Source organism: Oncorhynchus keta, chromosome 5 (assembly GCF_023373465.1).
Source record: "Oncorhynchus keta strain PuntledgeMale-10-30-2019 chromosome 5, Oket_V2, whole genome shotgun sequence".
Lineage (NCBI taxonomy): Eukaryota > Metazoa > Chordata > Actinopteri > Salmoniformes > Salmonidae > Oncorhynchus > Oncorhynchus keta.
In genome coordinates, this window is record NC_068425.1 from 23,513,451 (window position 1) to 23,525,281 (window position 11,831).

Here is an 11,831-nt window from a genome sequence, read left to right on the forward strand (position 1 = left end):
AAGGAAGAGAGAAACAGGGGAAAGGAAGAGAGAAACAGGAGAAAGGAAAAGAGAAACAGGGACAATAATAGAGAAACAGGGGAAAGGGAGAGAGAAACAGGGTAAAGGAAGAGAGAAACAGGGTAAAGGAAGAGAAACAGGGTAAAGGAAGAGAGAAACGGGACAATAATAGAGAAACGGGAAAGGAAGAGAGAAACAGGGTAAAGGAAGACAGAAACAGGGTAAAGAGAGAAACAGGGGAAAGGAAGAGAGAAACAGGGGAAAGGAAGAGAGAAACAGGGTAAAGGAAGAGAGAAACAGGGGACAATAATAGAGAAACAGGGGAAAGGAAGAGAGAAACAGGGTAAAGGAAGACAGAAACAGGGTAAAGAGAGAAACAGGGTAAAGGAAGAGAGAAACAGGGGAAAGGAAGAGAGAAACAGGGTAAAGGAAGAGAGAAACAGGGGAAAGAAGAGAGAAACAGGGGAAAGGAAGAGAGAAACAGGGGAAAGGAAGAGAGAAACAGGGGAAAAGAAGAGAGAAACAGGGGAAAGGAAGAGAGAAACAGGGTAAAGGAAGAGAGAAACAGGGGAAAGGAAGAGAGAAACAGGGGAAAGGAAGAGAGAAACAGGGGAATAATAGAGAAACAGGGTAAAGAAAGAGAGAAACAGGGGAAAGGAAGAGAGAAACAGGGTAAAGGAAGAGAGAAACAGGGGAAAGGAAGAGAGAAACAGGGGAAAGGAAGAGAGAAACAGGGGAAAGGAAGAGAGAAACAGGTGAAAGGAAGAGAGAAACAGGGGAAAGGAAGAGAGAAACAGGGGAAAGGAAGAGAGAAACAGGGGAAAGGAAGAGAGAAACAGGGGAAAGGAAGAGAGAAACAGGGAAAGGAAGAGAGAAACAGGGGAAAGAAGAGAGAAACAGGGGAAAGGAAGAGAGAAACAGGGGAAAGGAAGAGAGAAACAGGGGAAAGGAAGAGAGAAACAGGGGAAAGGAAGAGAGAAACAGGGGAAAGGAAGAGAGAAACAGGGGAAAGAAGAGAGAAACAGGGGAAAGGAAGAGAGAAACAGGGGAAAGGAAGAGAGAAACAGGGGAAAGGAAGAGAGAAACAGGGTAAAGAAGAGAGAAACAGGGGAAAGGAAGAGAGAAACAGGGGAAAGGAAGAGAGAAACAGGGGAAATAAGAGAGAAACAGGGTAAAGGAAGAGAGAAACAGGGGAAAGGAAGAGAGAAACAGGGGAAAGGAAGAGAGAAACAGGGGGAAAGAAGAGAGAAACAGGGAAAGGAAGAGAGAAACAGGAAAAGGGGAAGAGAGAAACAGGGAAAGGAAGAGAGAAACAGGGAAAGGAAGAGAGAAACAGGTTAAAGAAAGAGAGAAACAGGGGAAAGGAAGAGAGAAACAGGTTAAAGGAAGAGAGAAACAGGGGAAAGGAAGAGAGAAACAGGGGAAAGGAAGAGAGAAACAGGAGAAAGAAAGAGAGAAACAGGGGAAAGGAAGAGAGAAACAGGGGGGAAAGAGAAACAGTAAAGAAAGAGAGAAACAGGGGAAAGAAGAGAAACAGGGAAAGGAAGAGAGAAACAGGGGAAAGAAGAGAGAAACAGGGGGAAAGAAGAGAGAAACAGGGGAAAGGAAGAGAGAAACAGGGGAAAGAAGAGAGAAACAGGGGAAAGGAAGAGAGAAACAGGGGAAAGGAAGAGAGAAACAGGGGAAAGGAAGAGAGAAACAGGGAAAGGAAGAGAGAAACAGGGGAAAGGAAGAGAGAAACAGGGGAAAGAAGAGAGAAACAGGGAAAGGAAGAGAGAAACAAGGGAAAGGAAGAGAGAAACAGGGGAAAGGAAGAGAAACAGGGGAAAGGAAGAGAGAAACAGGGAAAGAAAGAGAGAAACAGGGGAAAGGAAGAGAGAAACAGGGGAAAGGAAGAGAGAAACAGGGGAAAGGAAGAGAGAAACAGGGGAAAGGAAGAGAGAAACAGGGGAAAGGAAAGAGAAACAGGGGAAAGGAAGAGAGAAACAGGGGAAAGGAAGAGAGAAACAGGGGAAAGGAAGAGAGAAACAGGGGAAAGGAAGAGAGAAACAGGGAAAGGAAGAGAGAAACAGGGGAAGAGAAAAGGAAGAGAGAAACAGGGGAAAGGAAGAGAGAAACAGGGGAAAGGAAGAGAGAAACAGGGGGAAAGAAGAGAGAAACAGGGGAAAGGAAGAGAGAAACAGGGGAAAGGAAGAGAGAAACAGGGGGGAAAGAGAAACAGGGAAGAGAGAAACAGGGGAAAGGAAGAGAGAAACAGGGGAAAGGAAGAGAGAAACAGGGGAAAGGAAGAGAGAAACAGGGGAAAGGAAAGAGAAACAGGGGAAAGGAAGAGAGAAACAGGGGAAAGGAAGAGAGAAACAGGGGAAAGGAAAGAGAAACAGGGGAAAGGAAGAGAGAAACAGGGGAAAGGAAGAGAGAAACAGGGGAAAGGAAGAGAGAAACAGGGGAAAGGAGAGAAACAGGGGAAAGGAAGAGAGAAAGGGGAAGAAGAGAGAGAGAAACAGGGGGGAAAGGAAGAGAGAAACAGGGTAAAAAGGAAGAGAGAAACAGGGGAAAGAAGAGAGAAACAGGGGAAAGGAAGAGAGAAACAGGGGAAAGGAAGAGAGAAACAGGGGAAAGGAAGAGAGAAACAGGGGAAAGGAAGAGAGAAACAGGGGAAAGGAAGAGAGAAACAGGGGAAAGGAAGAGAGAAACAGGGGAAAGGAAGAGAGAAACAGGGAAAGGAAGAGAGAAACAGGGGAAAGGAAGAGAGAAACAGGGGAAAGGAAGAGAGAAACAGGGTAAAGGAAGAGAGAAACAGGGAAAGGAAGAGAGAAACAGGGGGAAAGGAAGAGAGAAACAGGGGAAAGAAGAGAGAAACAGGGGAAAGGAAGAGAGAAACAGGGGAAAGGAAGAGAGAAACAGGGGAAAGGAAGAGAGAAACAGGGGAAAGAAGAGAGAAACAGGGGAAAGGAAGAGAGAAACAGGGGAAAGGAAGAGAGAAACAGGGGAAAGGAAGAGAGAAACAGAAGAGAGAAACAGGGGAAAGGAAAAGAGAGAAACAGGGGAAAGGAAGAGAGAAACAGGGGAAAGGAAAGAGAAACAGGGGAAAGGAAGAGAGAAACAGGGGAAAGGAAGAGAGAAACAGGGAAAGGAAGAGAGAAACAGGGGAAAGGAAGAGAGAAACAGGGGAAAGGAAGAGAGAAACAGGGGAAAGAAAGAGAGAAACAGGGGAAAGGAAGAGAGAAACAGGGGAAAGGAAGAGAGAAACAGGGAAAGGAAAAGAGAAACAGGGGAAAGGAAGAGAGAAACAGGGGGAAAGGGGAAGAGAGAAACAGGGGAAAGGAAGAGAGAAACAGGGGAAAGGAAGAGAGAAACAGGGGAAAGGAAGAGAGAAACAGGGGAAAGGAAGAGAGAAACAGGGGAAAGGAAGAGAGAAACAGGGGGAAAGGAAGAGAGAAACAGGGGAAAGGAAGAGAGAAACAGGGGAAAGGAAGAGAGAAACAGGGGAAAGGAAGAGAGAAACAGGGAAAGGAAAAAGAGGGGACAATAAGGAAGAGAAACAGGGGAAAGGAAGAGAGAAACAGGGGAAAGGAAAGGAGAGAGAAACAGGGGAAAGGAAGAGAGAAACAGGGGAAAGGAAGAGAGAAACAGGGGAAAGGAAGAGAGAAACAGGGTAAAGGAAGAGAGAAACAGGGAAAGGGGGAAAGGGAAGAGAGAAACAGGGGAAAGGAAGAGAGGGGAAAGGAAGAGAGAAACAGGGTAAAGGAAGAGAGAAACAGGACAGGGGAAAGGAAGAGAGAAACAAAACAGGGTAAAGGAAGAGAGAAACAGGGGAAAGGAAGAGAGAAACAGGGTAAAAGAGAGAAACAGGGTAAAGGAAGAGAGAAACAGGGGAAAGGAAGAGAGAAACAGGGTAAAGGAAGAGAGAAACAGGGGAAAGGAAGAGAGAAACAGGGGAAAGGAAGAGAGAAACAGGGGTAAAGAGAAACAGGGTAAAGGAAGAGAGAAACAGGGGAAAGGGAAGAGAGAAATTAGTGTTTTTCCATTAACTAGAAAGGAAAGAGAAACTCAAGGCTCTCAATCAACTTATATAATAGAAACAGGTGTAATTGACAAGTTGAAAGAGCCTCATCCTTGATCTAATAATTAGAGGTTGACAGATTAATCGAATGGCCGATTAATTCATAACAATCAAAAATCTAAATGATTTAATCTTTATTTAACTAGGCAAGTCAGTTAAGAACACATTCTTATTTTCAATGACGGCCTAGGAACAGTGGGTTAACTGCCTGTTCAGGGGCAGAACGACAGATTTTCATCTTGTCAGCTCGGGGATCAATCTTGCAAATTTACAGTTAACTAGTCCAACGCTCTAACCACCTGCCTCTCATTGCACTCCACGAGGAGACTGCCTGTTATGCGAATGCAGTAAGCCAAGATAAGTTGCTAGCTAGCATTAAACTTATCTTATAAAACAATCAATCAATCATAATCACTAGTTAACTACACATGGTTGATGATATTACTAATTTATCTAGCGTGTCCTGCATTGCATATAATCGTTGCGGTGCGTATCGCTGTCTAACGTGTACCTAACCATAAACATCAATGCCTTTCTTAAAATCAATACACAGAATATTTTTTAAACCTGCATATTTAGCTAAAAGAAATCCAGGTTAGCAGGCAATATTAACCAGGTGAAATTGTGTCACTTCTCTTACGTTCATTGCACGCAGAGTCAGTGAATATGCAACCGTTTGGGCCAACTAATTTGCCAGAATTTTACATAATTATGACATAACATTGAAGGTTGTGCAATGTAACAGGAATATTTAGACTAATGGATGCTTCTCCTTAGATAAAATACGGAACGGTTCCATATTTCACTGAAAGAAAAAATGTTTTGTTTTTGAGATGATAGTTTCCGGATTCGACCATATTAATGACCTAAGGCTCGTATTTCTGTGTGTTATTATGTTATAATTAAGTATATGATTTGATAGAGCAGTCTGACAGCGATGGTAGGCACCAGCAGGCTTGTAAGCATTCATTCAAACAGCACTTTTGTGCGTTTTGCCAGCAGCTCTTCGTTGTGCGTCAAGCATTGCGCTGTTTATGACTTCAAGCCTATCAACTCCCGTGGTTAGGCTGGTGTAACCGATGTGAAATGGCTAGCTAGTTAGCGGGGTGCGCGCTAATAGTGTTTCAAACATCACACGCTCTGAGACTTGGAATGGTTGTTCCCCTTGCTCTGCATGGGTAACACTGCTTCGAGGGTGGCTGTTGTCGTTGTGTTCCTGGTTCAAGCCCAGGGAGGAGCGAGGAGAGGGACGGAAGCTATACTGTTACACTGGCAATACTAAAGTGCCTATAAGAACATCCAATAGTCAAAGGTTAATGAAATACAAATGGTATAGAGAGAAATAGTCCTACAATTCCTATAATAACTGCAACCTAAGACTTCTTACCTGGGAAAATTGAAGACTCATGTTAAAAGGAACCACCAGCTTTCATATGTTCTCATGTTCTGAGCAAGGAACTTAAACATTATCTTTCTAACATGGCACATATTGCACTTTTACTTTCTTCTCCAACACTTTGTTTTTGCATTATTTAAACCAAATTGAACATGTTTCATTATTTATTTGAGGCTTAATTGATTTTATTGATGTATTATATTAAGTTAAAATAAGTGTTCATTCAGTATTGTTGTAATTGTCATTATTACAAAGACATTTTAAAATTGGCCGATTAATCGGTATCGGCCTTTTGTGTCCTCCAATAATCGGTATCGGTATTGAAAAATCATAATCGGTCGACCTCTACTAATAATGCAACAGGTTTTAGAGAACAGTTTGTTAGTAACCAACATCATAAAGACAATCCAGGCCGGAAGAGGAGGAAGTGGAGAACCCCTTTTCTGAGATGTGGGTGGACCAGGTGAGATGATTGGCTGGCCAGCACAGACACAAAACCAGATGATAATGACTAAATCAAATCTGTCATAGCCAGTTGGAAGCAGCTGTTTACAGAGCAGACCAGACAATTAAGACACCTTCAGTAGCCTATGTATTGCACAATGAAAGCATTTGACTTGATGAGAAAAAAAAATCCTCCACACGCATGTCTAATCAACCTCTCTCTCTCATCTCTCTCTCACACACACACTTCACACATTCATTGGACATCAAACACACACACACCTATCTCTGTTCCACCACAACGACTTATCAGGAGAATACATAGTTGGAGCCTATTGCATTACTTCTGTCCAGCATCCACGGCAACCTACTCCGTTGCACACGTCTGTCTGAAGCTATGTATCCATCGGTCTCTGCTCTTATCTGTCCATACAGCCGATTAGTCATAATGCTAATCATGGATGCGCGTTATACACGGAAATGAGAGTCATGGAGGGTTACGCTGTAGCCTTAGCCTGGCCATCTCGTTCAGTAGGGGGATCATGGGTAAAATAAACGAGCCGGATGTATCCCTTAATAGTCTACAGAGATAGACAGACAGACATGTATTTATGCGGGGCAGTCTCATAACGTATTTGAATTTAAATTGTCATCATTGTAATTATGGACTAGGAGTAGTCTGTAGAAGGGAATATATCTCTGTCTCATAATAACCTCTGTCTCACACTGTCATGTATGATACAATCTGAAAATATATTTAGCGAGAAGGGTCTATGTTAGGCCTAATAAATTAAAACCACAGTCACAACAGAAAAGCGACGTGAATAAAATAAAACAGAAGATGTCATGTATTTAGGCTATGTAGCCTATAGCCTCTTCCCGTCCGATTTCCTTCCAATGGCCTCTATGCAAATTATTCTGCAAACGAAATAAAGGCTATACGCACAAATGAAAGATTATGCATTATTCTATACTTAAATGCCCCAATTATATTGTAGGTAATGAAGCATCCCGTTACACCCAATGTTAGGCGTTTACACCCCACCGCCTCGCCCCCTCTCCATCCTCAAAAACAGCTGGCAGATCATGCACAACTCCATCTCACAACATTAATTAAATGTCACATACCAATGTTGTATTCATAATCTTATCTCACCCTTGTCATCGTCGAAAGCAAAAAAATACATAATTCCCATTTACCCCATCCGGGCATCTCGCGGTTAAAAGTCGTATCGCCGTGAAAACCCAGTTTCCAGCAAGCAACCCCTCCCCTCTCCCTTCTCACACATGTAAACGATGGCACTGGGCGCGAGCGACGTTACACCTCAACATAGACAACCCCGTCGTTCTCTCTCTCGTCTTTATCTCTCTCCTCATTCTCTCCATCCATCCCTCCCTCTCTCAGATAAAAAAGGTGCTGGGTCTTAAAGAAACAAACTCGCAGCTCTCACGCGCCCGCTCACGCACGTGGGCTATACAATTAATTGATCATGCATGGGAGCGCGCACACACACTCATGAGGGCACAGTCGTGATTTCATTTTCATTGACAAACATTAAAATTACACTCACATTCAATGTTAGACCCAATATGTATGGAAAAGAGAAGGACTAATAACTTCTACAGCCTCATATTGTAGGCTACAGTGAAACATTCTCCCCTCTGGTGTCTATTATGAGAACTGCGTCATTCACAGCTCAAAACTCACCTATTGCTCACACTGGCATTTTGACCGTGACCACCCATAATAAACTATGTATATCACAAATATTCATTTTTGTCTTCAACATATTTCACCATTTAATGTTTTGTTGTGCAGAGTTTGGTCGTGAAATGTTGAGGCCTAAATATGGTTTATGATCAAATAATGTGTTATTTTAGGATATTTCTAAATTCAACTGTGTATATCATGGATTCTGAACGTATTTCTACAGAAATGCAAATCGTCTATAAATGTCAAAACCAAATTACCCGCTAGTCATCTCCACCTCTGTATTCTTCTCATGGTCAGACGCACAGACAGATGTGCAGTTGACACCAATCACCACAGGGCATCGGTTACACTTCAACCAACCGAAGGCAAGAGAAGGAGTTTCCTGGAACTGGCAGAGCCAATAGAAAAACATTGAAATTGGTTTCAGCTCAATTGGTTGGGGCGGTAAGAAGGGTCCCGGAAGGGATGACGTAATTTTCTCTTAGAGGATGATGTCATTGTAATGCACAGAGAGAGCATTCAAATAGGCAATAACATTTCCTTGAGTAGAACGAATGTGTCAATAGTCTGAGTAAGTCTGCGGGTCCCCACTTCAGATAAGTACAGATGTGATGTCAAGAACAATAATTGTCAGACAGAAAAGTGTGTCCATTGCATAGTTTATCATATAAAACATGCACACGCACACCCCTCTCTCTCCCTCTCTTCTTCCAGGTCAGACTAAGGTCAGGGTCATACCAGAGGTGGCAGCAGTCTGACCTCATAGAGAGCCAAACAGATCCTCAGTCCCTGTCTCCCATGATGCCCTTTCTCTTCTTTCCTTAAGATACATTCGTAATCCACCACTCTTTGGCCAAAGGCCTTATTGAAAAGACACTTGATCTGCCCATTTTCAACATTTAAATCCCTCGTCCAACTCATGCCAAATCACAAATACTGTTATTATTCCAGAGACTTGCTCTCTGAGATTCCACAGTGTGCAGATAGTGACAATGGATAGGACACATATGACATAACAGGTTTCAGCAACTCTCTGTCCTATACCTTGCTGTTGTAGGGAGAGGACTGGCTGACACTGATGCCTCCTCTCAGAAGACACCAGACCAGATGAGAAGTTCACCCACACACTGTGAATTGGAAAATGTATGTGCTTTTTAAACTACATTTATCTGAATAAGGTCTATTAGTGAAAGCTCAGCACAATGTCTAACAGCCCATCTGCAGGATTAAAGTGAAGAACTGGAATTACACTGTATTGATCTGTAGGCATATTGGTTTGGTAAACAGTCCAAAGGTATGGGTGTTTTTCTACAAAGCTCTCAATGGGAGAGTGAGGCTAATGACAGAAAGAACTCTGTGTCCATATCTTTCCACATTTGTGCTGTTTCTGCACTGACTCAATGTCTCCCTCTGCAGGTAAATATGGATACCGCACCATGGCCTAATTACAGAAAAATACACAAAAAAAACATGCACCAAATACAACATGTGTAGACTTTACAGTGAAATGCTTACTTACAAGCCCTTAACCAGTTTTAAGAAAATACCTAAAAAAAAAGAAAACGATAAGAATAAAAAATAATTGAAGAGCCACAGTAAATAACAGCAGCTAGGCTATATACAAGGGGGTACCGGTACAGAGTCAATGTGCGGGGCACCAGTGTCGAGATAATTGAGTTAATATGTACATTTATGTAGATTTATTAAAGTGACTATGCATAAATAATAACAGAGAGTAGCAGCAGCGTATAAGAAGGGGGGCAATGCAAATAGTCTGGGTAGCCATTTGATTAGATGTTCAGGAGTCTTATGGCTTGGAGGTAGAAGCTGTTTTGAAGCCTCTTGGACCTAGTACCGGTGCCCTGGTACCACTTGTCGTGCGGTAGCAGAGAGAACAGTCTATGACTAGGGTGGCTGGAGTCTTTGACAATTTTTAGGGCCTTCCTGACATCACTTGGTATAGAGGTCCTGGATGGCAAGAAGCTTGGCTTCGGGGATGTACTGGTCTGTACACACTACCCTCTGTAGTGCCTTGCGGTCGGAGGCCGAGCAGTTGCCATACCAGGCAGTGATGCAACCCGTCAGGATGCTCTCGATGGTGTAGCTGTAAAATCTTTTGAAGATCTGAGGAACCATGCCAAATCTTTTCAGTCTCCTGAGGGGGAATAGCTTTTGTCGTGCACTCTTCACAGCTGTCTTGGTGTGCTTTGACCATGTTAGTTTGTTGGTGATGTGAACGCCAAGGAACCTGAAGCTCTCAATCTGCTCCACGACAGCCCCGTCGATGAGAATGGGGGGCGTGCTCGGTCCTCCTTTTCCTGTAATCCACAATCATCTCCTTTGTCTTGATCACGTCGAGGGAGAGGTTGTTGTCCTGGCACCACAGTCAGGTCTCTGACCTCCTCCCTATAGTCTGTCTCATCGTTGTCTGTGATCAGGCCTACCACTGTTGTGTCATCAGCAAACTTAATGATGGTGTTGGAGTCGTGCCTGGCCATGCAGTCATGAGTGAACAGGAGTACAGGAGGGGACTGAGCACAGACCCCTGAGGGGCCCCAGTGTTGAGGATCAGTGTGACAGATGTGTTGTTACCTACCCTCACCACCTGGGGTCAGTCCGTCAGGAAGTCCAGGATCCAGTTGCAAAGGAAGGTGTTTAGTCCCAGAGTCCTTAGCTTAGTGATGAGCTTTGAGGGCACTATGGTGTTGAACGCTGAGCTGTAATCAATGAATAGTATTCTCACGTAGGTGTTCCTTTTGCCCATGTGGGAAAAGGCAGTGTGGAGCGTAATAGTGATTGCATCATCTGTGGATCTGTTGGGGAGGTATGCAAATTGGAGTGGGTCTAGGGTTTCTGGGATAATGGTGTTGATGTGAGCCATGACCAGCCTTTTAAAGCATTTCATGGCTACAGACGTGCTACAGGTCGGTAGTCATTTAGGCAGGTTATCATAGTTTTCTTGGGCACAGGGACTATGGTGGTCTGCTTGAAACATGTTGGTATTACAGACTCAAGACAGAGAGAGGTTGAAAATGTGAGTCTCTGATCTGGAGATGGTGGTGACATAGACGTGTCAGCAGCATCAGCACTATATCTAATACTAGGATCATTCCATAATGGTATCATTTCCTATTATTATCTGGTGATTCCTTCAGGTTCCAGTGGGGTTCATTGGGGGTTCCAAAGGTCACAGGCAGAGACAGTCAGTTGTTCTATCCAGAGAATTAACATGAGAACAGAGGGGGTGATGTGCCTCAGGCTATGGACATTGGACACATAAGAACAAGGTAACACAGGTCACTTCCATAACCAACTCATGAAGTAACCACCCCCCCCAAACTCCAAGATGGAGGCGAGGTGCTGTAAATATCAAAGCTGAAAGATGATTCCTTTATAGATAAAAAGGAAAGACAGTTACATAAATCTGTGTGAGGGACACTCAGTTTGATCAGTGTCTACCATCATCTGCTGTGTTGCTCTGGTACTGCATGTTTTCCAACCATATAGATGTTCAAAATGGTCACATATAGAACTTATGTTGCTCATAATTGGAGATTACATCCAGCTGTCTCTCCTTCATTTTGTCACATACTTGTCTCACCTACCACCAGACTGAGAATAAAAAATAACATTTTGAAGAAAAATGAGTGCAGATGTTGCTAAACACACAGATATGTCCATTCCTGAGCTGTGACATCACCAGCAGCATAGTGATTGACAGCTAACAGCTGTATCGCCACCCAGAAAGAAGGGGCAGTGAGGTCATCATTGAGGTCACTGGGGGTCAGGGTGTGAGTGGAATGCAGGGTAGGAATGCACTGTGTGCCAGGGGACCCATTCCATGGGAGAGAACAATGATCAGCACATACTCCCCGGAGAACCATACCACTGGACAACAGCAGAGGAAAAGAGAGAGCACAGTACAGACACCGAAGGGATTCATTACTACAACAGAATGTTTCAAATACATTTAAAATAAGAAGGGTGATGACAGAAGGGACAAGGCTGGAATAACAACAATGTACAGAAGCATGCCAGATCCCAGTGACCAATAGATACATTAGTTATTGGCAGGAGAGGTCAAAGGTCAACTAGAGGAGTGTGAAGGCAGAAGGGATTGGGAATTAAATATTCAAACAATGTACCTCATCTGGGAAAGGGTTAGCGGTCACAAATCAGAAATTTAACATTTGGGGGAAAACAGTGGAAATAGT

At 43.5% G+C, this 11,831-nt stretch overlaps 1 protein-coding gene across 2 annotated transcripts in view; it reads right to left on the reverse strand.

The window, feature by feature from the left end:
* LOC118376123 (liprin-alpha-3-like) overlaps window positions 1-11,831 on the reverse strand; it is a 186,229-nt gene that overhangs the window by 120,906 nt on the left and 53,492 nt on the right. The window contains exon 1 of one of the 2 annotated variants that reach the window (XM_052519150.1): window positions 7,060-7,170. The exons of the other annotated variant lie outside the window; for it this stretch is intronic. The gene's annotated coding sequence lies outside the window, so the exon portion shown is untranslated. Of the gene's footprint in view, window positions 1-7,059; window positions 7,171-11,831 lie in introns of those variants that run through there. 2 annotated transcript variants of the gene reach the window in all.